This window comes from Engystomops pustulosus, chromosome 10, assembly GCF_040894005.1.
Source record: "Engystomops pustulosus chromosome 10, aEngPut4.maternal, whole genome shotgun sequence".
Lineage (NCBI taxonomy): Eukaryota > Metazoa > Chordata > Amphibia > Anura > Leptodactylidae > Engystomops > Engystomops pustulosus.
Genome location: NC_092420.1, coordinates 31133491 through 31161005, shown reverse-complemented (window position 1 = coordinate 31161005; position 27515 = coordinate 31133491). Strand labels below are relative to the sequence as shown.

Below are 27515 nucleotides of genomic sequence, written 5' to 3'. Positions count from 1 at the left end.
ATGTTCATAAAAAAATCTTTAAACATTCAAAGAGAATAGAAACAGCAATCCAGTTCAATGGAGGAGATTTATCAGAAGTGTCTGAAAGCAATCAGAGCTCAACTTTCATAAAATAAGCTTCTCTACAAAAATGTAAGCTGAGCTCTGATTGGTTTTCGTGGGCAACTAGAACAGTTCTGTTCTGAGACATTTATGATAACTCCCCCCAAGGTGTAATTGGTGCAACTTTTTTTTCGATCCAATATTGAACCTTCATCAGTCATGGATTGCGAAGACTAAGAGAAGTAAAAGAAGCAGTTCATTACCAAGAGAAAACATTGAGAGAGAAAGGGGTATGCTCCGCCGAAGTGTCGTAGTGCCCTACACTTCAGCATTGCAGAGCGCATTCTCTCTGATTCCCTGTTTGAGTGGTTATTTACTATTACTTTTACTTACTCCTCCTAACCTTCACGATCCATGTCTGATGAAGGTCCAGTATCAGCCTGAAACATTACACCAATTACACATCGAAGAGGATTGCTATATATATTCTCATTAAATGTTTATTAATACATTTGCATTAGACCATGGTAGTGCCAATTTTGTTTTGTTACTGAGCTGGAGTTGAACTCTATTCAGACACCCCTACTACATGTATGTGTAGTTCCTAATCTACAAATACTTTCTTCTCAAGACCTGTCCATCATCTTATATGGGACAGGTGACTCTAGGTATACCTAAAAGCACTAATAAGTTGACAGCAGTGGAGCTTACTCCCAAGACAAGCTTATTTCTATTAGCATTCTGTCAATGATGCAGGGGCATAAATACAGCGGTAGCAGTTGCTATGGGGCCTGCAGTGTCAAAGGGCCCCATCAAACAACCTGGCACACTAAACAATGGAGAATGTGCATATTTTCTGAGGGGGTATTAAGCCTCATTCAGAAGTCAGATATGGGGCCCTGCCTCTACTAGTTACGCCCATGCAATGATAAAATGGGTAAATAGGTGAAAAACTGTGATGATTGAACTAGGACCAACAATTTATCGGGGTCCCATCAGTTATTGGCATCTCATTTAGGGCCAGGTTCACATTAGTCTGTGATCAGCCCATGATCACAGAGACGTGAGAACTGCCGTGCCACAGACTGATCACTCTGCTGGGGACTGAACTCTCGTTTTCCAATATGTAGCAGGGCTGACAGTACAGTGTTGGCTCTGCTACATATCGGGGAAACGAGAATTCGTGTACCATATATCAATATGATGCATAGTTCAGTCCCCAGCATAGCGATCAGTCTGTGGCACGACACTTCTCATGTCCGTGATCATGGACTAATGTAATACTGGCCTAAGAATGACAGATTAGTTGAGTAGTTTGGGATTTATACTGTTAACACTATCACTAAATAGGGCACCTGCAATTTTATGTCAAGGCCCCCCCTGTATGCTACACATTATTCTGTGCCTATTGTGTTATACATGAAACTATTCAAGGCATTAAATAAGGGGAAAGTGAACAATGCATTTCTGATTTTACAAAGATACTACTTTTATTGTGCTTTGAAAAAAAAAGAGAGTTATTTTGAAATTTAATTCCCAAACACAGACTACCTTTCTATGTCAATGTGGCACCCTATTGCTCGGAGATGTGAAAAGCAGTGGGTGGTAATGGCTGCTGCATGTTTCAGATGGGTTGCCATTAATGGACCAAGGCTGTCAATGACAGCAGAAGGTTCCCATGAGGAGGTTATTAAAAGTACAGAAATGCACTTCTGCAGTTCTACCATGTTCTAGTGTCAGGTGGTTGCTAGGCAACTCAATGAGATCGCTAGAATTCCCATAGAATTTATCCAAACGCACGTTTTCCTTTACAGAATTGGATCGGCTACTTTGCAACTTTAAACATGCAGCTGCCACCGGGGTCACTGATCGGAGGAACAACCGCTCCCTTGGCTTGCATGTAGTTATGAGGATGTAATCAATAAGCCTTATGACAACCGCAGCTCCATATGCCGTTATCCAAAGCAAATTATCTATCCGTAATATCCCTCATGTGAGATCACATCTTAGTGTTTCATCAACTCTCTGTAAATGTTGGAATAGTAGTTGATGTAACCAATTAAACCATCTTGCATACTGTAAATTTGGTGTCTTGTTACGCTAGATACTGTTATTGTTGCAAAACCAAAGAACAAAGAGTATTCAGGTCTAACAAATTAATTCTTTATTGCAGAAAATGTCATTAAAAATTACACAACACATATAGTTTAAAAACATCAAGAATAGGACTCCAAAAAGAATATATTGCCATCAAACCAAAAGAACAACCAGGAGTATAATTCAATATATATAAGTGCACAGTGCATTTAGTTATAACTGGGTCGGCATAGCCAAGGATAAACTGTCAATATGACACAATTACAATCCAACACAAAGGGGCAGATTTACTTACCCGGTCCTGTCGCGATCCCACGGTGCGTTGTCTGACGAGGATTCGGGTCTGCCGCGATTCACTAAGATCGTGCGCCCGAGTTCCTTCATCCATCGCTTCCGCGCCAAGGTCCGCCGGAGTTCTCCTTCTTCTTCCCGGTGTTTGTAAGTGCGTGTCTTGCGACACAATTCTAAATGTTAAATCTTGCGCATTGTCCGAATCCGTCGAGTTGTCCAACGGCCACGCCCCCCCGATTGGCACGTGCAAGCCGGCGCCGATGCGCCAAAATCCCAGGGCAATTTGGTGCAAAACGGAAATCTTCGGGAAGCCCAACGAAAATTCACTCCGCGGACCCTTAGTAAATGAGCCCCAAAGTCTGTGTTTGCAACTATTTCTATTATCAAAAGTCGTATAGTGGCTAATTTATGTCCCCTGAGGAAGTGGTGGTAACGCGAAACGCGTGTTGGGGAGATTGACCACAACCTAGAACCCAGGAGCTTCACAGATGGGTATGTGCAAGTAGCCACTATACAACTTTAGATAATAGAAATAGTTGCAAACACAGACTTTGTGTCGGATTGTAATTGTGTCATATTGACAGTTTATCCTTGGCTATGCCGACCAAGTTAAAACTAAATGCACTGTGCACTTATATATACAGTATTGAATTATACTCCTTGTTGTTCTTTTGGTTTGATGGCAATATATTCTTTTTGGAGTCCTATTCTTGATTTTTTTAAACTGTATGTGTTGTATAATTTTTAATGCAATAATTTAATGCAATATAAATTTTTCTGCAATAAAGAATTAATTTGTTAGACCTGAATACTCTTTGTTCTTTGGTTTTTCTATGTATAGAGTTGGTCTTTTGACGCTATAGGAGGGACACTTGTGTGTCAGTCATCCTATACATGTTACATGCCTGTAACAATTGGTTTGGTAGTACTGTTATTGTTATATCATTTCAAGCATTACCTTTTTTTAAGCAGAATTTGTTGCTTTGCAGAAAATGTTTATTTTTAGAAATATGTTGTTTAGGTTCTTAGTGCCCCAGGGTCGGGGGTCATTCCTGCTGGTGCAATGCTTTTATTTTCTTTCTCCAAGCTGCTATGTGCCTCACATTCACCTATTCTGCAACCTGGGTCATGGTTGCCTTTTTGTGACTATTCCCTGACTCTGGAAATTCTGTACAAGCCACACTAGTGCACAATGGGTTGAGACTTTGAACCATATCATGAGGGTGGAGAAGATGAGAGCCATAGAGCTCTTGGTAGATCTACAACTTTTGTGACCTACTTTGATCTGGTTTCTGGGCTGACTTCGTAGTTCTGAAGAGTTTGGCTCCTGGGTTGTAGGGTAACCTCTCCTGAAACCCACCCCAGATGAACCTATAAGTTTCTGGTTGTGGCCATCAATATCTACTCCCTCTGTCACCTTCAGTTTTTTCTCTTGTTTCTTCCCCATTTGTTCTATGTTATTCTGTGTTTCCTTTCTGTTTCTTCCTTGTTTCCTTCCCCCCCCTCCTTCCTTTTCTTCATGTTATCCTCTTTATTTGTTTATCTTAATGGGCATTTGCCTTATTTGCGCCACTTTATTTGTTTTTAATGTACATAATGTTTGCATTTGTGATTGAATCAAGCAATGTCTTATTTAGTGCTTTGCTTGACCATTTGTCAGTCGTAAAACTGCATTTTTCTACCTTTTATGTTTTTACACCTTGATTATACTTCTCAATAAAACTTATTGATTGAACCGAAATTTTGCGCATGTGGTCAGTGAACAGAGTAGGCCACATGGTCAGTAGTGTACTGTAGGCTGCAGCAGAAGAGGCAGACAGCCTCTATGTGATTTACTCTGGGAGGGTTAACCCATAGTGATTTAAATTGATTTAAATAGCAAGGCAGAGCCCTTATCCTATCAGCAGGGTATCAAGACTCACTATTAGTTATAGCTGACTTGTGATTTGTCTGCTCATATCTGACCCTTGACTGATTGATTATACCCACTAACCTGTGATGCTTTTAGACAATTTTCAATAAAGACAAGATATTTTAATTGAAGTGCTGCGGACACCTCCATTTTCACAGTGATAAGTCATGGCCGGGAGAAGTTGCCATGACATTCTCTTCCTGATGGAGAAGCATTGCCAACTATGAGGCGTCTGCCAGGAAGAAAACCAAGACGGACCTGGCCAACACAGACATAGAAGTAACCAGCTGCAAACTAATTTGAACAGTAAGTGATGGCATCCCAGTTGTGTTGTACATTTAATGCAGATATATATTTACCTGTGGTTATTTACTGCTGATATATATTTATGCATGCAGTATATTCATTTTTGGTATATATTTATAAGTGCTGAATATTTGTGTGCTGTTTATTCATTGCTGGTAAAAATGTATATGTACGGTATAATCATCGTGTTTGGTATATAAATTTCTAGAATATATTTATGTTTTTGCTACATTCATTATTTATATGTATTTATATTTGTTATATACACATTCCAGGTATATACTCATATGTAGTATTTTAGCTGGAGAGAAATATTTTTCTATTTGTCCTATATATGTTCTACTAGAGGGCCTCATTTTTGGCCTCTTGGTTTTCTTTTCTTTTAATCATTTTGGGTGAGAGAACAGAGCCATTTCATTTTTGCGCCAAAAATAATTGGCTGTGATGCTGCTGTGTTTTTGCTATAAATTTAGCGAATTTGGCTTTTTTGCCAAGGGCACCAAGATGCCTTGTCCTGGCCTTGGCTACAAGAACCTGTTATCGGGTCATTGGGGCACATTTACTTACCTGCTCCTGTCGCGATCCCCGAGGTGCATAGTCCAACGAGGATGGAGTCCGTGCGCATGTGTCGCTTCCCCGCTCAGGTCCGCCAGAGTTCACCTTCTTCTTCCCGGTATATGTGATTGCATGTCTTGCGACACAATTTGAATTGTAAATCCCGCGCTCAGTCCGAATCAGTCAGGTTGTCCGACAACTAGGTCCCCCGATTTCTGTTGCATGAATGTCGGCGCTTGTGTGCACCAAAATCCGATTGTGTGCGCCAAAAACCCATATTAAATGTGATGCAAATAGGAAAAAAAAAAAAAAAAACGAGAAACACGGCGGAAATTTAGTAATATTATGTGGATTTATCAATAAATGTGAACCTATCAATAGGGCACATTTGTGAACTCTACACATGTCCATCTATTACATTTAGTAGGTGTGAAGGTAAATATTTTCTGTTGGGAACAAAGTAAAATTTTACGTATTTTTTATAAAATGTTTCAGTTTGAATCAAAATTACATGAAAGCGCTTATGTCTATAAACTCTTTGCAATTTTGAAAATGGGGCAAGTATCTGCTTTCAGAAAATATTGGTCCCTATCCCCAATCAACCTACTAGTAATTTTTGTAGTGTGGGAGGAAACCGGAGGACCCGGAGGAAACCCATGCAGACACAGAGAGAACATACAAACTCTTTGCAGCTGTTGACCAGCGCTGTAGTGCTAAACACTGAGCCACCATGCTGCCCATCAATCTCCCTATGATCTATTTCCTATAAAATTCTCCAAAATTACAGTTTTCTTTACCATACTAAAGGGAGCCTCTTGCTGACTGTGACTGGTCATAAAATAGTTTTATTGCAGGGCCCCACTTTGTCTAGAACCGGCCCTGTCAAAACCTAATGACAAGTTTCCTTAAAAAACATATTTTCTGCAAAATAACACAAGCTGCTGCAATAAGAAAAAGCAAATATTTGCAAAAGCGTTACAGTGCCCTACAGGACATATATTTACTTTACCTGGTATATGGGAAGCAGCAGACTCCCTTTAACTGAACACAACAAGAGATTAGAATCAGGCACATAGGATTTATATCTATGTTCCCTTCATCATATTGTACAACCAAGAGATATTTATTCATTTATTCTACCAGATGGAGGAGCCTCTGTCTGCAAAAATATAAAATGTTGTGCCTTGTTCTGAAATTTTATGGAAGTTGCATAAAATATGTAACGTTTATTCAGGAGTTTGTGGAAATGACTAAGAACGCAAAGAATAAAAATAATATATATATGAAAATTCAGACGGATGCTTTCTGTGCCTGACTGCCTTACATTTGATAGCTCCTGCCAGGGACAGTTGTCATGGCAACCCATCACTATAACACACTGCGCTCCTAAGTGTTAGGATGCAGCATGTGAGACAGAACACCTTGACCCTGCGGAAGAGGGAAAGCAGCGGCGTGCTCGGCATGGATTCAGTATAAAAAGTTTCTTAGAGGGGACATACAGTAAATATTTAGAAGATATTTGTATACAGTGAACGGAGCAGAAGTATTATTATATTGAAAGTTGAAATTACACAAGGCTTTTTCTAATTATTTAAAAATGTATTCAGCAGACAATATGGAAACAGGCAAATGGTACTGAATTTACAAATGAATTAAGAATAGAGATGAGCGAACATGCTCGTCCGAGCTTGATGCTCGGTCGAGCATTAGGGTACTCGAAACTGCTCGTTGCTCGGACGAATACTTCGCCCGCTCGAGAAAATGGCAGCTCCCGCCGTTTTGCTTTTTGGCGGCCAGAAACAGAGCCAATCACAAGCCAGGAGACTCTGCACTCCACCCAGCATGACGTGGTACCCTTACACGTCGATAGCAGTGGTTGGCTGGCCAGATCAGGTGACCCTGGGATAGACTAGCCGCTGCCCGCGCTGCTCGGATCATTCTGTGTCTGGATGCCGCTAGGGAGAGAGCTGCTGCTGGTCAGGGAAAGCGTTAGGGTGTTCTATTAGCTTACTGTTAGGCAGGAGTGATTCTCAAAGAACCCAACAGCCCTTCTTAGGGCTACAATAACGTTATACTTTTTTTATTTTAATTTGCATCTAGTACCATTTTGTGAGGAATTAGCAGGGGGACTTGCTACCGTTGTGTTTAGCTCTTAGTGGCACACATATCCATAGCAAAGACCGAAGTGGGAAAATTTAGTAGGGGTTGGATTTCAATTAGGCACTAACTCAGTGTCATCTCATCTGGCATAGTAGTGTGCTTTGATACTTGGCTAGAAAATAGCCATAGGAGAATACAAAGAGCTTACTTACGCCTACAGTAGCGTTCTATATATTTGATTTCTGGTTGATCTGCTGGTGGCTGTACTTTCTGCAGTGCATGTACTAGCCAATTCTGAGCAATTTGTAGTGAGACTTGCGACCGCTGTGTTCTGCGCTTAGTGACGCACATATCCATAGCAAAGACCGAAGTGGGAAAATTTAGTAGGGGTTGGATTTCAATTAGGCACTAACTCAGTGTCATCTCATCTGGCATAGTAGTGTGCTTTGATACTTGGCTAGAAAATAGCCATAGGAGAATACAAAGAGCTTACTTACGCCTACAGTAGCGTTCTATATATTTGATTTCTGGTTGATCTGCTGGTGGCTGTACTTTCTGCAGTGCATGTACTAGCCAATTCTGAGCAATTTGTAGTGAGACTTGCGACCGCTGTGTTCTGCGCTTAGTGACGCACATATCCATAGCAAAGACCGAAGTGGGAAAATTTAGTAGGGGTTGGATTTCAATTAGGCACTAACTCAGTGTCATCTCATCTGGCATAGTAGTGTGCTTTGATACTTGGCTAGAAAATAGCCATAGCAATAGGATAGCATTGTTTGGTTTTAAAAACTCAAAAAAAAACAAAAAACACAAAAAAAAACAACACACACAAAAAAAAACAAAAAAAAGTTAAAAAAAAAATAAAGTTATAACTCTCATTTTAAAAATGTTTAACCCGAGGGCTAGGGGTAGAGGACGAGGGCGGGGACGTGGGCGTCCAACTACTGCAGGGGTCAGAGGCCGTGGTCCTGGGCGGGGTGAGACACCACCTGCTGATGAGGGAGCAGGGGAACGCCGCAGAGCTACACTCCCTAGGTTCATGTCTGAAGTTACTGGGACTCGTGGTAGAGCACTGTTGAGGCCAGAACAATGCGAACAGGTGATGTCGTGGATTGCTGACAATGCTTCGAGCAATTTGTCCACCACCAGTCAGTCTTCCACGCAGTCCACCCATGTCACCGAAATCGCCACTCCTCCAGCTCCTGCACCTCAGCCTCCTCCCCCCCAGTCTGCCCCCTCCCAGGAAAATTTGGCATTTGAACCGGCATACTCTGAGGAACTTTTTTTTGGACCCTTCCCACAGTCACAAACCACTTGTCCGGTTGCTGCTGAGCAATTTTCCGATGCCCAGGTTTTCCACCAGTCACAGTCTGTGGGTGATGATGACCTTCTTGACGTAGTGGAAGTGTGTAAAGAGGTGTCCGACGATGAGGAGACACGGTTGTCAGACAGTGGGGAAGTTGTTGTCAGGGCAGGAAGTCCGAGGGGGGAGCAGACTGAGGGATTGGAGGATGATGAGGTGACAGACCCAAGCTGGGTTGAGAGGCCGGGTGAACACAGTGCTTCTGAGACGGAGGAGAGTCCTCGACCAGAACAGGTTGGAAGAGGCAGTGGTGGGGCCAGACGGAGAGGCAGGGCCAGAGCTGGTGCATCAGCGCCAAATGTGTCAACTAGTGAAGCTCCCGTGGCGAGGGCTCTTGCGGCGAGGGCTAGATCTTCAGAAGTCTGGAGGTTCTTTAAGGAAACACCGGATGACCGACGGACTGTGGTGTGCAACATTTGCCAAACCAGGCTCAGCAGGGGTTCCACCACTACTAGCTTAACTACCACCAGTATGCGCAGGCATATGAATGCTAAACACCCCACTCAGTGGCAACAAGCCCGTTCACCTCCGGCCGTGCACACCACTGCTCCTTCCCCTGTGTCAGCTGCTAGTCAGCCCCCTGCCCAGGACCCTGCCACAAAAACCCCATCGTCGCCTCCACGATCCTCCACAGCATCCACCAGCGTTCAGCTCTCCATACCCCAGACGCTGGAGCGGAAACGCAAATATAGTGCAACCCACCCGCACGCCCAAGCCCTTAATGTGCACATCTCCAGATTGCTTAGCCTGGAGATGCTGCCCTATAGGCTAGTAGAGACCGAGGCCTTTCGCAACCTCATGGCGGCGGCCGCCCCTCGGTATTCGGTCCCCAGCCGCCACTACTTTTCCCGATGTGCCGTCCCAGCCCTGCACCAGCACGTGTCAGACAACATCATCCGTGCCCTGACCAACGCCGTTTCTGACAAGGTCCACCTGACCACGGACACGTGGACGAGTGCTGCCGGGCAGGGCCACTATATATCGCTGACGGCACATTGGGTTAACTTGGTGGAGGCTGGGACCGAGTCTGACCCTGGGGCTGCTCATATACTGCCGACGCCGAGGATTGCGGGGCCTACCTCGGTCCAGGTGTTTCAGGCCTACTATGCCTCCTCCTCCTCCCACCCCTCCTCCACCTCCTCCTCCGAACTACCATCCGTGGGCACGGCGCCATCAGTCGGTAGCTCTAGGCACAGCAGCAGTGCCGTCGCTAAGCGACAGCAGGCGGTGCTCAAACTGCTGAGCCTAGGCGACAAAAGGCACACCGCCCAAGAGCTATTACAGGGCATCACGGCGCAGACTGATCTGTGGCTGGCACCGCTGAACCTCAAGCCGGGAATGGTTGTGTGTGACAACGGCCGTAACCTGGTGGCGGCTCTGCAACTCGGCAGACTGACACATGTGCCATGCCTGGCCCATGTGTTAAATCTGATAGTTCAGCGTTTCCTCAAGACATACCCCAATCTGTCTGATTTGCTCACGAAGGTGCGCCGCATCTGTGCGCATTTCAGGAAGTCCAGCCCAGATGCTGCCACTCTCAGGGCAGCGCAGCGCCGCCTCCAACTGCCCGCTCACCGACTGTTGTGCGACGTGCCCACGAGGTGGAATTCAACACTGACCATGTTATCCAGAGTTTACCAGCAGCGCAGAGCGATTGTAGACTGCCAGATGTCAACTTCCACCAGAACTGGTAGTCAGGTCAGTCAGCTTCCTCAAGTCTACAATGAGGAGTGGACGTGGATGTCTGATATCTGTCAGGTGCTGAGTAACTTTGAGGAGTCAACACAGATGGTCAGTGGCGATGCCGCCATCATCAGCCTCACCATCCCGCTGCTTGGCCTGTTGAAAAACTCTCTGGTCAGCATGAAGTCGGAAGCTTTGCGCTCGTCACAAGAGACAGGGGAAGAATATTCCCTTGTTGATAGCCAAAGCACCCTCAGGTCTGTTTCTCAGCGCATATCGGAGGAGGTGGAGGTGGAGGAGGATGAGGAGGAAGAGGAGGAGAATGTTGGCGAGACACAAGAGGGGACCATTGTTGAGTCCTTTACTGTTCAGCGTGTATGGGCAGAAGAAGAGGAGTTGGAGGAGTTGGAGGAGGAGGAAATGGACAGTCAGGCCAGTGAGGGGAGTGAATTCTTACGCGTTGGTACTCTGGCGCATATGGCAGATTTCATGCTAGGCTGCCTATCCCGTGACCCTCGCGTTCAAAGAATTTATTCCAGCACCGATTACTGGGTGTTCACTCTCCTGGACCCACGGTACAAGCAAAATCTTTCCACTCTCATCCCTGCAGAGGAAAGGAGTGTGAGAATGCATGAATACCAGCAGGCCCTGGTGCACAAGCTGAAACAGTATTTCCCTTCTGACAGCGCTAGCGGCAGAGTGCGTAGTTCTGCGGGACAAGTAGCGAGGGAGAGTAGGCGAGCAGGCAGCTTGTCCAGCACTGGCAAGGGTACGCTTTACAAGGCTTTTGCCAGCTTTATGTCACCCCAGCAAGACACTGTCACCTGTCCCCAGTCTCGGCAGAGTAGGGCTGATCTTTACAGAAAGATGGTGAGGGAGTACGTAGCTGACCATACCATCGTCCTAAATGATCACACAGCTCCCTACAACTACTGGGTTTCAAAGCTGGACATGTGGCACGAACTGGCGCTGTACGCCTTGGAGGTTCTTGCCTGCCCTGCCGCTAGCGTCTTGTCCGAGCGGGTTTTCAGTGCAGCTGGTAGCATCATCACCGATAAGCGTACACGCCTGTCGACTGACATCGCTGACAGGCTGACGCTTATTAAAATGAATAAAGGCTGGATTTCTCAGAATTTCCAATCTCCACCAGGTGAAGGAAGCTCAACCTGAATAATTGATCCACTCCTCCTCCTCCTCATTTTCCTCCTTCTCCTCCTCTTTGTACAGTAAAGCAGAGGAAAATGGCTATTTTTTGACAGGGCCCACTGGCTCTTGCTATAGTACTTCATGCATTTAATTTTTCTGGAGGGCCACCTACCCGGTCCTCTGTTTGAAACAATTTTTGTGAGTGCCACATACAGGCACTCAATCTATTCCATTTTACTGCAGGGCCACCTACCTGCTCCTCTGGTTTGAAACATTTTTGGGACTGCCACATACAGGCACTCAATCTATTCCATTTTACTGGAGGGCCACCTACCTGCTCCTCTGGTTTGAAACATTTTTGGGACTGCCACATACAGGCACTCAATCTATTCCATTTTACTGCAGGGCCACCTACCTGCTCCTCTGGTTTGAAACATTTTTTGGGACTGCCACATACAGGCACTCAATCTATTCCATTTTACTGGAGGGCCACCTACCTGCTCCTCTGGTTTGAAAAATTTTTGGGACTGCCACATACAGGCACTCAATCTATTCCATTTTACTGGAGGGCCACCTACCTGCTCCTCTGGTTTGAAAAATGTTTGGGACTGCCACATACAGGCACTATCCAAATTAAATTGTCTCCATAGCAGCCTCCACACGTTGTCTCCATTGCTACCTCCAAAAGTCGTCCATATAGCTGCCTCCATACATCGTCCCTTTATCAAACGAGGTGTGTCAGGCAGAAATTTGGGTTGTTTTCATGGATTCCACATCAAAGTTGTTAACTTTGTCGCCACCCTGCTGTGTTATCCACAAAATATACTGGCAAACTTTTACCATTTAGGGATATTATTTCAGCGCTTCTTGCGCATCTGTTTACATTCCCCTCACCCGGCATATCCTAAACTTATAAGAACGCTACTACACTTGATCTTATACAAAAGGTTCTTAGAAGTGCTGTTTGGGGAGTAGCCTAGAGACAGGGGCTTGGATTGGCGAAAGCTCGCCTGGCAGCGGAGCGTCAGCTCCATGCGCATCATGCGCTTCTTGCGCATCTGTTTACATTCCCCTCACCCGCCATATCCCAAACTTATAAGAACGCTACTACACTTAACTTGGTGCAGGCTGGGACCGAGTCTGACCCTGGGGCTGGTCATATACTGCCGACGCAGAGAATTGCGGGGCCTACCTCGGTCCAGGTCTCAAAGGCCTACTATACCTCCTCCCACCCCTCCTCCACCTCCTCCTCCTCCGAATTACCATCCGTGGGCATGGCGCCATCAGTCGGTAGCTCTAGGCACAGCAGCAGTGCCGTCGCTAAGCGACAGCAGGCGGTGCTGAAACTGCTGAGCCTAGGCGATAAAAGGCACACCGCCCAAGAGCTATTACAGGGCATTCCACATCAAAGTTGTTAACTTTGTCGCCACCCTGCTGTGTAATCCACAAAATATACTTGCAAACTTTTACCATTTAGGGATATTATTTCAGCGCTTCTTGCGCATCTGTTTACATTCCCCTCACCCGCCATATCCTAAACTTATAAGAACGCTACTACACTTGATCTTATACAAAAGGTTCTTAGAAGTGCTGTTTGGGGAGTAGCCTAGAGACAGGGGCTTGGATTGGCGAAAGCTCGCCTGGCTGCAGAGCGCCAGCTCCATCCCAAGATCCAACTAACATAGTTGCAGCACCTTTAATCTACTACTAGTTCACTGCCTCCATAATAATAATAATAATAATCTTTATTTATATAGCGTCATCATATTCTGTAGCGCTTTACAAATCATAGGAAACAAATACAAATGTAATGTAACAGAGCACAACATTTGTATGGAACAACAGGAGTGAGGTCCCTGCTCGCCAGAGCTTACGGTTTATGAAGATGATGGGGTAACACGAGGTAAAAGAATATTTAATGGTCAAGCCATTCTTCTTAGGGAATAGAAAAAAATATAATAAATGGAATTGCTGTCGCTTGAACCACTCAGCCGTCATCTTATATACCAGGTCCAGGGTGAATGGGACTGCAGAGAAGTCTGGTGCCTGTTGGTTGCTGGATAACAGATGGGAGGACGACACAGGACGGGTTAGTAGAAGAGTTAAAACTTCATGCAGTTAATGAGTGTTATAGGCTTGCCTAAAGAAATGGGTTTTAAGAGCACGTTTGAAACTTTGGAGGTTAGGTATTAGTCTGATAGTCCGGGGCAGAGCATTCCATAGAATTGGTGCAGCTCTAGAGAAGTCTTGGAGACGCGAGTGGGAGGTCCGCACTAGGGTAGAGGTTAATCTAAGATCACTGGCGGATCTAAGAGCACGGGTTGGGCGATAGACTGAGATAAGAGAGGAGAGGTAGGGGGGTGCAGCATTATACACCTATTAAAAAAAAAATAGACTGCCAGAACCACATCACTGTATTCTTGGGTCATCTATGTCAATTCCATAGACAGTGAATGGAGCAATGTCAGAAGTAGTGGATCCTCTGTACCACCGCGGACGATGACATAAGCCAACACCTGGGACAGGAGTCTAAGTGGTACCCGTTTTTTTACCAGAGCCCGCCGCAAAGCAAGTTGGACTTGTTGCGATGTGGTACCACCACGTCATTCTACAGGTGCGACTGTGTCCGTGGTGGCAGCCAAGGCGTAATACAGAATCGTAAGACAAACTCATGGACGGGAACAGGCAGGAGGTCAAGACAGGCAGCACAGGATCGAAGTCGGGGACGTAGTGGAAGTTCAGGACTAGCAGCACCAAGTCAATAACGGAACAGGAGTCACAAAGGGGGTTCAGAAACAGAGTAAATCGCATGGAACAGCTTTCTCTGAGGCACTAGGCACAAAGATTCGGCAGGGTATGCAGGGAGAGGCAGGTTTAAATAGAATTCTGGAAAATGGCCAGCGCCAATTAACTGTGTGCTTTAAATTTTCTGAAGCCGGTGCACGCGACCTAGGAGACGGGGACACTCGTGCACGGCCAGTGGACCGGAATCAGGAGCGGGGACAGGTGAGCAGCGTGGGCACCGTGCCAGCGAGTACGGATGGGCGCAGGTGAGCCCACGACCCGCAATATGGGTCACGGGAGCGCATTAGACAAGCAATAGTGCATGATTCATTTAAAATTCCCCTAGAAAAGGTGTCCAGGACCCACATTCTAGGAAGTGGTTGTGGGGAGATGGTAAATGTGTTTTCTAACAACTAAGTCCTCTTTAAAAATCACTTAGCAAAGTGAAAGGTCCTGCCCTATAAAGATGGGTCTAAAGCACTATATAAGCTACTACAGCTAGGCCAGTCATCTGTGGTTGTCACCAGCAAAAAATATACAGTAATACTATAAGCTCATAATTACATTATTTCTTTAGTTAAGTTTTTCTGTTTAAAAAAAAAAAGTTTCTTCTACATTACATACCGCCTTTAATAAATTTCATACTGCAAAAGTCACTTCACTGCCTTCTAATTATTGTACTTTATTGATAAAGAAAAATGTAAAATTTTGGTTAATGTATTTTTCTCTTGAAACCAATGAACTTTTGTGCTGTGTCCTTGGTAACCAGAGTGAATTTTCAACTGTGTTTTGTGTTGATTTGTATGTAGATGTTTCAGAAGGTTTCTACACTTATAGTCAAGGCAACTTTTAAAATGGAAATGTTCTATTTTGTAGACAAAAACTATTATACATGTCGACAAGGAAAGAAGTTATAAAAGAAAAGCCAAGTGGAAGCCAATAGTCACTTATGCTACATTCACATCTCGGTTTGTATATAGCTTGACAAATACTAAGTATTTCCATCCTGCCCAGTCCTGCTAAGCAACATATGTCATCAACGTAGGCCACTGGAGGCAATGGAGGATAGATGCAATGTATCCCTCACCGGTTTCCACTGAGTGTACTCTCAGGGGGGAAAACCCTAAACATCGTCAACAGCCAATCACTGGATGTTGCCAATGTTCTAGCCTCCTCTCAATTTCAGAAGATAGGGGAATAAGCTGAACTAGAGGATGTATCTCACTGTATGTGCATAAATTTGGATACAACTTGGCCCTCCATTGTAAGGGCACGTAGAGCCAAAACATGATGTGACGGTAGCTTTAGACTGATAGCAAAGTTTTGCCTTTTTAGTTCATGTGTTGAGTCAGTGATTCCCTGAGAAAGGGGGCAAGTTGTTTGTGTATCCTGATAAAAAACAACAAACCTGTATATAGTGCCCACAAACTACGCAGTGGTTGAGCTCTTGGCAACATGATGAAGAGTTGCATCTTCAACCAAACCATTAAACTTTTGTAAGGATCTTGATGATCAAAGCATTAGAAGACTGGTTGATACTTGCAGGGTACTCCTTCTATATAAGTGGTTTGTTGGTTAAGCATATCTATTTGGTTACTCTACAGAAGAAGGTGTGGGGAATTGCTCTGGTAGCAGTGCAGGAAGTAGGGACACATGCAGAGTTAAAGTCCAAATCAAGTGTTTTATTCACACTTTTTTGTCATAACACAAATTCAGCCTTGGCTTAGGTACATACAAAATAAATCCTGCCTAATACAATAACAGCACCTAAATATACATGTACCAGGCTGCCTGGCACACGCTCTCAGCCAGCAGTAAGACAGGAGGCTTCAGTTACCTTTGCTGTGTGAACTCAGCCTTAGCCTTCAGCTCTCCAGGTAGTGCCTCTCCTACTGCTTCTGGCATGCAGATTATATCAGGCTCTAACGAGGCCTGTGACCCGCGCCTGTGGGCTATACAAAAGCCCAGGACCGAAACCCGGGTGGAGTAAGAGTCCCACTACCAGCCTACCCCTACTCCATAATAAGCAGGCCCAGTACGGACATTACAAAGGTGTCTATGCTAGCTAGGCCAACATAGACCAAACAGACTATTCCTGCTTAACACATGTCTGCATTAACCCTTGGGTTACTGCAGACAAATCCAGGGCTTTTACCATGTACTTTTTATCTGCCTGTAGGACAGATAGAGGTTCTCCCAAATGACACCTCTCACTTTCTCACAAAGGGTATCCCAGATGGTCCAGAAGGTGTTAATGGGTTCTTCTTTTATGCATTTGCAACATCCCCCACCGGGGCCTAGCCCTTGAGGTGAGGCCTGGAGACAGCCGGGGCCCGCGGTACCGGAGTGGCTGGCGGTTGCGGCCTAAGCACGCTATTGTCACGGTGCTTGGTACGGGGGAACCGGAGGGCTGTCCTACAGCCTGGCAGGTCTCCAGCAGGGTGGCGTTGGCAAGAAAAGATGAGGGAGAGGCTGCTATAGCGGATCTCCCTGGGGCAACCCCTTAATGTCCCGAGTGTGGTGGACAGGGTGCCGGTGATGAAGGCAGCAGTATTAGCAGCAACCAGACGGAGGCAGAGGTTGAACAGAAACACTTACAGTTCTTTATTGGAACCGACAGGAACATCAGCAACGTGCCTTTAACAAGATGGTGGAGTACTGGAGAGGTATTTGGAGGGAGCCACAGGATGTAGATCACCAGCCTGGATGCAGAGGCAGGCTGGGAGGCAGCTGTGTCCTAATAGGATGCTTCAGCTTGATCCTGGATATCTTCAGGTATCACCCTTGAAGGTAGGATGATACCCCTTTCCTCACTACCTAGCTATTAACTCCACTTCAGGCAGGGGCTAGGCTCTTCCTGCTCTGGTCTGGCTTGCTAGCTGTACAGACTCCGAAGAGTCTGTACTGGAGAGACTCCAGTCTGCTTCTGAGCTACTGCTCAGCTAACTGCTCTACCCCTAGAATATTCTTGGCCAGGGGTTTTATTATCTCCCCTTGGTCAGGTGGTGGCTGCTCCTCCAATTACCTCTCAGTTTACAGAGACAGGATGTAACACAGATCATTGGATACTAGACTTTACATCATACACAGATTAACTTCTGCCTTGCCAGGCAGGATTAACCACTGCAATGTCCCCTGTGTGATGTTGTGACATGCTATGGGGCTTATTCGCAAGCACTCCTTCGCCATTGCATCGGCGAGGGTGTTGCACATTCAAGTTTAGAATGATAGAAATTTTATAAAGTAGCAGCCAGTACTTTCACCCAACCATTGTGTTTGGTTGCATTATTTCACCGGTAGTATTTTAAGGAAAGAAGGCACCTTGTGAAATGGGTGGCTAGGGCCCAGGTGTCTACTCAGTCTGTATCTACTAAGATGCCGAGATGATCACACATTTTCTCTCTATTCCATTTCTTAGTCTACCCAAAGGACCAGATGGAGTCAGCGTATGCCTGTAATTTCAATAATAATAATGTATTTATTTATATAGCGCACACAGATTACACAGCACAGCACAGATCTTTCCAAATCAGTCAAGTAAAAATTAACCCCTTAAGGACGCAGCCTGTTTGCAGGTTAAGGCTCGCAACTTTTTTTTTAAATTTGACCAGTGTCTCTTCCTGTGGTAATAACTTTTGAACACTGTTACTTATCAAAGCGATTCTGCGATTGTTTTTTCCCCACATGTTGTACTTCATTTTAGTGGTAAATTTTGGCTGATAAGTTTTGCGTTTATTTACAAAAAAAAGAAAAAAAATGATGAATTTTTAGAAAAATTTGCCATTTTCGAAATTCAAAATCACCGCGTTTTCAGGCAGATAGATTTACCACCTAAATAACTTGCAGAATAACATTTCCCATTTGTCTACTTTTCATTTTCATAATTTTTGAAATGTTTGGATAATTTATTTTGACGTCACGCGGCCTACAAATCGAATAGCGATTTTCCGTATTTTTGGAATTGACTATTTTGGGGATAAATACTGTTTGAAATCAAATTTTACATATTTAGCAACAAAACCCCCTATATAACCAACCCATTTTCAAATCTGCACCCCACAAACTATCAGAAACAGCACTTACAAAAATTGTTAACCCCTTGAGATCTTCATAGCAATTGAATCAAAATGGCGGTGAAATTTAGAATGGTCAAATTTTGTCGGTTATACGTTCATTTAGCCCTAAAATTTACACATTTCCAAAAGATAAAAAGAGAAAACTCACCATAAAATTTGTTCTACAATTTCCCCTGAGTGCAGCGACCCCCCACATGTGGACATTACTTGTGTTATGGGGGCACAGCGAGGCGCAGAAGGGAAGGAGCACCATGCAGCTGCCAGGATTTTAGTTTTCTGGTTGCCCCCTTTTGAAGGCTATAAAATGTTCGCTTTTCCGTTATTGGGGCCATGTGACGGCATTTTTTTTGCGGGACGAGATGCTTTTTCCAGTGTTACCATTTTGGGGTTGGTATCACCTATTGTTGAAAATTTTGGAACTTTTTTTTTGAGGTCATGAGTAGAAAAGCATCAATTCTGTACTGGATTTTTTACTTTTTTTTTTTTCGTGTTCACCGTATAGCCTAGTAATCCTGTTATCTTTATTCTATGGGTCGATACGATTACGGGGATACCAGACATGAATATTTTTTCTTATGTTTTACTAAATTTGCCAAATAAAACCCTAATGTGGGGAAAAATCTATCATTTTTGCATCGCTGTCTTCCAAGTGGCATAACATTGTTACGTTTTTGGCTACAGAGCTGGTTGATGGCTTGTTTTTTGCAGGACATGTTGTTCTTTGCAACAATATCATTCTGGAGTACATATGTTTTGTTGATCACTTTTTATTGCATTTTTAGTGGGATATAATAGGTAAAAATCATAATTTTTGGCGGGTTTTTGACGTTTTTTTTTTACGGCGTTCATCATATGGGTTCAATAGTTATTTAGTTTTATTCTACGGATTGTTACGGACGCGGTGATACTATATATGTGGGGTTTGTGTTATGATTTAATTTAATTATGATAGGTAATTTTTTATTGAAAAACATTATTTTGTACATTTTTTACTTGATCCACCATGGGATATGAACAAGCAATCATCTGATTGCTTGTTCTTGATAATACTCTGCAATACTAATGTATTGCAGGGTATTATCAGTGCCAGCCTATGCAGATGCATAGGCTGACACTTTGCCTTTAAGATGACGTCACAGACGCCATCTTAAAGGTAAACCCTCCAGGCTTCTCTGGGGTCCCGATCGGACCCCAGAGGAGCCAAAACAGCGATCGGCCCCCCCGAAAACGGTGCGGGGGGGCGATCGTGGGGTAAAGAACCCCAGAAGGCAAGTTAAATGCCGCGGTCGCGTTGACCGCGGCATTTAACGGGTTAAACACCCGCGATCGGAGCCCACTCCGACCGCGGGTGTTAGCCGGGGATGTCAGCGGTAAATCACCGCTGAAATCCCGCGGCTAACGATGCCGGTTCGGCTGCTATGCAGCGCTGAACCGGCATCGGCTCTGCGCCGTAGCTGTACTGCGCTGAGCGCTAATCGTCGGAAGCTGCGCAGTACAGCTACGGCGCGGAGCGCTAAGGGGTTAAAGGACAAATAAAAATTTAAGGAGAAGCTCTGTGCCACCAAGGTAACTAAATATCGTTATAGACAGATAATGGGGCTTATTTACTAAGGGTCCCGTGGCTGCATTTACGTCGGTTTTCCGACTTTTTGGGGATCGCAATGCTGGGACATTTAGAAGGGGATTGTGTCGCACGCAATCGGATTTTGTTGCATTGGTGCCATTTCATGCGACAGAAATCGGAGGTCATGCCGTCGGATGATCCGATGGATTCAGACTGAGCGCGGGATTTAACATTTAAATTGCGTCACAAGACAATGCACGTATGTGCACCAGGAACTGAGCGAAGAAGCGACACATGCAGGATATTGGGTGCACGATCTTAGTGAATCGCCCCGGAGTCCATGATCATCGGACAACGCACAGCGGGGATCGCGACAGTACCAGGTTAGTAAATGTGCACCAATATGCCCAGTATATAAAGGGCCATATAAATTTGACATTTCTACAAATAGAAAACATTATTTAAAGGAAACCTAACTACAGGAATCTACCTATTAATGTGGATCCGATGTCAGGCTTCTGGGGTAGTGAACTCCCTGGACCACCGCGGACAATGACATGAGCCAACACCTGGGACCTGAATCTAGGTGACACCCGGTCTTCATCAGAGCTCGACGCAAAGCAGGATGGTCTTGCTGCGGTGTGGTACCACCAGGTCACTCCACAAGTGCGACTTGTCCGCGGTAGCAGCCAAGGTCCAGGTACAGAATCAGCAGGCAATCTTGTAGTCAGGGACAGCCAGATGGTCAAGGCAGGCGGCAATGGATCAAGGTCAGGGACGGAGCAAGAGGTCAGGCCTGTCAGTGGAGAAACGAAGTCAAGAACAGGGCCGGGGTCACAACTGAGACATGAGGCACAGACATGAGGCAATAAACAATAGCACGAAGATCCGGCAGAGAATGCTGGGAGACACAGGGCTTTATCCATTTGCTGAAATGGTCCAGCACCAATTAGCGGTGCGCTGGTCCTTTAAATCTTCTGAAGATGGGAATCAGGAACGAGGAGAAGTAAGACAGAGCAGAGGGGCGCTGGGGCACACTGAGGATCACAGGTGAGCCCTTGACCCAAGACGTGGGTAGCGGGAGCACCCGTGACATCTCATAGCCTCCTTCTGTACCATCTCTTTGCGTTTTCTTAGGGTGCACCTAATACAACTGTTGCTTGAAAATGCGCACGCACCTCTCTCCAAAAATTTGCACATTAGTAAGATAAAGTATAGATCAGGTAAGGCTATATAAAAGGATTGGAAAAAGATAGTTTAGGGCTTAGGACATTAGGAGGAACCTACCATCAGATCTACCTTAATAGGTAGATTCCTGATGGTAGGTTTCCTTTAATTATGGACTTATTTTAACTACAGTATAAACAAAATTTTTATGGTCCTTACGATTTTATTAAGTAATAGAACCAATAAAACAATAGGTATAATTACAGAAGGCACAATTATCATACATAGCTCCAGAATGTGAACATAAAGCAAGACAATCAACACAAACAGTTGTGCTGTGTACCCTCAACAATACAACAATTAACCCAAAACAACAAGAAATCAATAGAAATAAATGACATTTTTTTTTTTTAAAAAGGAAAGAACAAAATCTAAGAAATGGAAAAACAAAAGACTTACAGGCAAACAGACGGGAAGACAAAAGGGGAAAAGGAAGAAAAGTTTACCCACTAGCAGACTAGGATCAAGGTTAAAGTCAGATGACCCTATGAACGAGGTCCAGGGGATCCGCTTCACATGAAAGTAATAGGCCACATCCAACCCAATCACCATCCAGAGCTACCAACTCCTCCATTCTCATAATGAATCTAACGGGGCTTATTTACTTGGGGTAACGCGCACACTTTTGTAGGACTGTGCACCGCTTTCAGGACTAAACGGCAGATATTTAAGTAGCAGGTGCGTTGCGATAGTGTCGCAGGTAACCCTTTTTTGACGCAGCTGCATCAGCTTCCATGTGACACAATTTAGGGGGCGGGCCGTCAGACGATCCAACTTATTCAGACTGAGCGCGGGATTTAACTTTCAAATTGTGCCGCAAGCAGGGGCGGACTGGGAATTTAAAATGGCCCTGGAAAAAACTATAAAAGTGGCCCCATTTTATGGGCGGAGTCAAAACAAGTGGGTGTGGTCAGATAATGTGGGTGGGGTTATAACAGACAAATTGTTGGTAGATGGCCTTAATGCAAAACAAGAACATCTTTTGCTAGTAAGTGAATCTAATGTACAAGGAATGTGACCTGTCGATCAGTAAATGATGCAAACACACGACACGATAAGCCTTAAATACCTTTCCCCTGTGCCATACAGAGAAAGAATATATTGATACTGCCTCCTATGTACAGTAATAATGCTACAATAACACATTTAGAATAACACAATCAATCCTGCCTTCTATATACAAAATAAAACTACTACAATACCTTCTCCCATATACAAGCCAATTACTATAATACTGCCCCCTATGTACAAGAATATAACTGCTATTGTACTGCCCCCTATGTACAAGACTATAACTACTATAATACTGCCCCCTATGTACAAGAATATAACTACTATAATACTGCCTCCTATTTACAAGACTATAACTACTATAATACTGCCCCCTATGTACAAGAATATAACTACTATAATACTGCCCCCTATGTACAAGAATATAACTACTATAATACTGCCCCCTATGTACAAGAATATAACTACTATAATACTGTCCCCTATGTACAAGAATATAACTACTATAATACTGTCCCCTATGTACAGGAATATAACTACTATAATACTGCCCCCTATGTACAAGAATATAACTACTATAATACTGCCCCCTATGTACAGGAATATAACTACTATAATACTGCCCCCTATGTACAAGAATATAACTACTATAATACTGCCCCCCTATGTACAAGAATATAACTACTATAATACTGCCCCCTATGTACAGGAATATAACTACTATAATACTGCCCCCTATGTACAGGAATATAACTACTATAATACTGCCCCCTATGTACAGGAATATAACTACTATAATACTGCCCCCTATGTACAAGAATATAACTACTATAATACTGCCCCCTATGTACAAGAATATAACTACTATAATACTGCCCCCTATGTACAAGAATATAACTACTATAATACTGCCCCCTATGTACAGGAATATAACTACTATAATACTGCCCCCTATGTACAAGAATATAACTACTATAGTACTGCCTCCTATGTACAAGAATATAACTACTATAATACTGCCCCCTATGTACAAGAATATAACTACTATAATACTGCCCCCTATGTACAAGAATATAACTACTATAATACTGCCCCCTATGTACAAGAATATAACTACTATAATACTGCCCCCTATGTACAGGAATATAACTACTATAATACTGCCCCCTATGTAGAAGAATATAACTACTATAATACTGCCCCCTATGTACAAGAATATAACTACTATAATACTGCCCCCTATGTAGAAGAATATAACTACTATAATACTGCCCCCTTTGTACAAGAATATAACTACTATAATACTGCCCCCTATGTACAGGAATATAACTACTATAATACTACATATTTACACAGAAGTGAACATGAAAAAAAATCAGTATTTATCATATACAGCTACAGAAAATACGAGATCCTCACCTATTGTATCCAGTGACATCAGGTGTCGTGTCCCCGGATTGTTCTCGTTCCTCATCTTCTCCATTAGTTCCACCATCACCTTGTCTCTTCCTCCAGGTACACAGCTTTCCTGCAGAGTTTACCACACAGACGTCTTATGTTCTGCACTTTCCCATTGTCCCTTCTTCTGCTGCCACCAATACTGTGCCCCAAATACTGTAATAGAGCCCCCTACAATATTAGTACCACACAAATAGTGCCCCATAATGTAACACACTGTAATGGTAAGGGTAATTTATTTCTTCTTTCTCTCCTACCCCAGACATATAATAAATGCCCCCTGCCTACCCCAGACATAGAATGAATGGCCCCAGCCTACCCCAGACACAGAATGAATGGCCCCTGCCCACCCCAGACATAGAAGTAATGGCCCCAGCCTGCCCCAGACATAGAATTAATGCCCCCTGCCTGCCCCAGATATACAATGATGCCCCCACCATATAATTAATGCTCCCTGCCCTCCCCAGACACATAAATAATGCCCCCTGCCAGCCCCAGATATAGAATAATGCCTCCCGCCATATAAATAATGCCCCCTGCCAGCCCCAGATATAGAATAATGCCTCCCGCCATATAATTAATGCCCCCTGCCAGCCCCAGATACAGAATAATGCCTCCCGCCATATAATTAATGCCCCCTGCCAGCCCCAGATACAGAATAATGTCCCCCCCCCCCTGCCCCAGACACATAAATAATGCCCCCTGCCAGCCCCAGATATAGAATAATGCCTCCCGCCATATAATTAATGCCCCCTGCCAGCCCCAGATACAGAATAATGCCCCCTGCCTGCCCCAGATATACAATGATGCCCCCACCATATAATTAATGCTCCCTGCCCTCCCCAGACACATAAATAATGCCCCCTGCCAGCCCCAGATACAGAATAATGTCCCCCCCCCTGCCCCAGACACATAAATAATGCCCCCTGCCAGCCCCAGATATAGAATAATGCCCCCAGTCATATAATTAATGCCCCCTGCGGGCCCCAGATACAGAATAATGCCCCCCCCCCTGCCCCAGACACATAAATAATGCCCCCTGCCAGCCCCAGATATAGAATAATGCCCCCAGTCATATAATTAATGCCCCCTGCGGGCCCCAGATACAGAATAATGTGTCCCCCCCTGCCCCAGACACATAAATAATGCCCCCTGCCAGCCCCAGATATAGAATAATGCCCCCAGTCATATAATTAATGCCCCCTGCGGGCCCCAGATACAGAATAATGTCCCCCCCCCCATGCCCCAGACACATAAATAATGCCCCCTGCCAGCCCCATATAGAGAATGCCCCCCGTCATTTAATTAATGCCCCCTGCGGGCCCCAGATACAGAATAATGCCCCCCCCAAGCATTTAATTAATGTCCCCCTTTCTATAATTAAAAAAAAAAACATTATACTCACCCCTTTGGCGCAGGTTTCTTCCTGTCCTCGGTCTTCGGTGGCTTGGTGTAGAGGCGCGGGATAGTGACGTCACTGCTCCGCGCCTCCACACCAAGCCGCGGAGCTGCAGGGAGGGCCGGACAGCTGACGTCTGGTGAGTGTCAGCCTCCTCCACGCTACACAGTTCGCGCAATGACGTGGATTGCGCGACTTGTGTAGCTGCCTGTATACACAGACGCAGAAGCAGCGGTGCTGCGCTGCGTCTGTGTACTGATTAATAGTACCTGCATCGTACGATCGTACGATGCAGGTACTATACATTAAATCAAAAATTGTAAGGAGGGAGTGTGGGCGGCCCGGATCAGCGCCAAACCAGCCCCAGACCGGCCCAGGACCGACCGGCCCACCGGGAAAATTCCCGGTGGGTACAATGGCCAGTCCGCCCCTGGCCGCAAGCCCAAGCACTTACATGCACCACAAAAAGATGGTGAACTCTGTTGAACCTGAGAAGGGAAGCGATACATGCAGGATATTGGGCGCACAATCTTAGTGAATCACTGCACAGTGCATTAACGTCGCCACTTAAGTAAATGTGCCCCAATCTCTTCAGCCAACATCACTCTAGAAGGCTGAATTGGAGATTTTCACAACCAAGCCAGGATCCTTCAAGCCGTTAACATAAGGTGACAGAGTAGTACCCATTTAATGGATATCAATTAGCCGGTAACAAATCTATCATTGCCACTGTTGACATGTAGCCGACCAAGAACTGGAAGATCCTCTTATAAAGAAGGAAGATGGCCATCCACAGGCACTGCACCGGGGAGCTAAATACAATGGGGCAGATTTACTTACCCAGTCCATTCGCGATCCAGCAGCGCGTTCTCTGCGCTGGATTCGGGTCCGGCCGGGATTTATTAAGGTAGTTCCTCCGCCGTCCACCAGATGTCGCTGCTGCGCTGAAGAGCATCAGAACGCGCTGAAGAGTATCGGAACGCACTAGAATACACCGAGCCGGGCTGAGTGAAGGTAAGTGCAATTTTCGCGACACATTTTTTTTTTTTTAAATGCGCCGGTTTTTCAGAATCCGTCGGGTTTTCGTTCGGCCACGCCCCCCGATTTCCGTTGCGTGCATGCCGGCGCCGATGCGCCACAACCCTATCGCGTGTGCCAAAGTCCCGGGCAATTCAGGGAAAATCGGTGCAAATCGGAAATATTCGGGTAACACGTCGGGAAGATGCGAATCGGGCCCTTAGTAAATGATAGTAACAAAATGTGACAGTAAACAGCATTTGATGCAGCAAAACCCACTGCAAAACATATAAATTAAATGTGTCTAAAAACAAAAACCTGAAGCTAGGTTGTTGTATCTTCAGTGGTTCATTATAGATCGGTGATCAGTGATCTTCCACTGAAGCCATTTTGGTTTATTGACACGTACAGATTGGTTTTCTCTCGCTGGCGTCAGTGATTCTTCACTAATGCTTTATTGAACCATTCCTTTCAATGTACTTTCTCACACTTCAGTTTTCTTCCACGGATCCAATGTTGTTGGTAAACACAAAAAGGACAGGTTCTCATTTTTTTCCAATGAGTGGAGAAAAACTGAAGAGTGAAAAAGCACATTGAAAAGAAAAGTTCAATAAGGAATCAGAGAAGAATCACAGAAGCCAGTGTGGGAAATCGCTCTGGCAGATGTCTAGTAGTGCAGAAAGCAGGGACACACGCGGGTTATAGGCCAAAACAAGTGTAATATTCACACTTTGCGGTCAAACAACTTAAATTCAGCCTCGGCATAGGCATAAACAAATCCTACTCAACTGAGTACAGTCTAATACAATAGCACGCCCCTATCTATACATGCACCTGGCTGCCTGGCACACGCTCTTGGCCATCAGGGTATATTGAGGCACTCAGTTACCTTAGGTGTATGAACACGGTCCAGCATTCAGCTCTCTAGGTAGTGCCACCCTACTGCTTCTGGCCTGCAGTCTAAATCACGCTGTAACAAGTCCTGTGACCTGCACCTGTGGGCTGTACAAAAACTTAGGACCGAAGCCTAAATGGAGTAGGAGTCGCACTACCAGCCTACCCCTACTCCATATTAAGCAGGCCCAGTACGGACATTACAAGGTGTCTATGTTAGTGAGGCCAACATAGACCAAAGAGACTTCTCCCGCTTACCACATGTCTGCATTAACCCTTGGGTTACTACAGACAAATCCAGGGCTTTTACCATGCACCCACCATTTGCCTGTATGACAGATAACAGTTCTCCCAAACAACACCTCTTACTTTCTCACACCAGGAAGAGAAAACCAATCTGTATGTGTCCGAAATGGCGCCAATGAAAAATTACTGATGTGAAAAAAGGCCAATTTGAATCCATCCTAAAACCTTTAGTCCACCAACCATGTTTAAAGTAGTTCTTTAGTAAGAAACGAAAAACAACCTCATGTGTGTAAAGATCTATTTAACAGTTGTGTGTCATAGTTTAGAGCGAGTCCGATGCAATG

At 44.7% G+C, this 27515-nt stretch overlaps 1 long non-coding RNA gene across 1 annotated transcript in view; it reads right to left on the bottom strand.

The window, feature by feature from the left end:
• The window catches only part of LOC140103741 (uncharacterized), a 63314-nt gene extending 36349 nt beyond the window's left edge, over positions 1-26965 (bottom strand). Inside the window, exons 1-2 of the long non-coding RNA XR_011850167.1 lie at positions 26921-26965; positions 20410-20715 (exon numbers count right to left, since the gene is read on the bottom strand). This is a non-coding gene — a long non-coding RNA (uncharacterized lncRNA). The remainder of the gene's footprint in view (positions 1-20409; positions 20716-26920) is intronic.
• Positions 26966-27515: the final 550 nt, after the last annotated feature.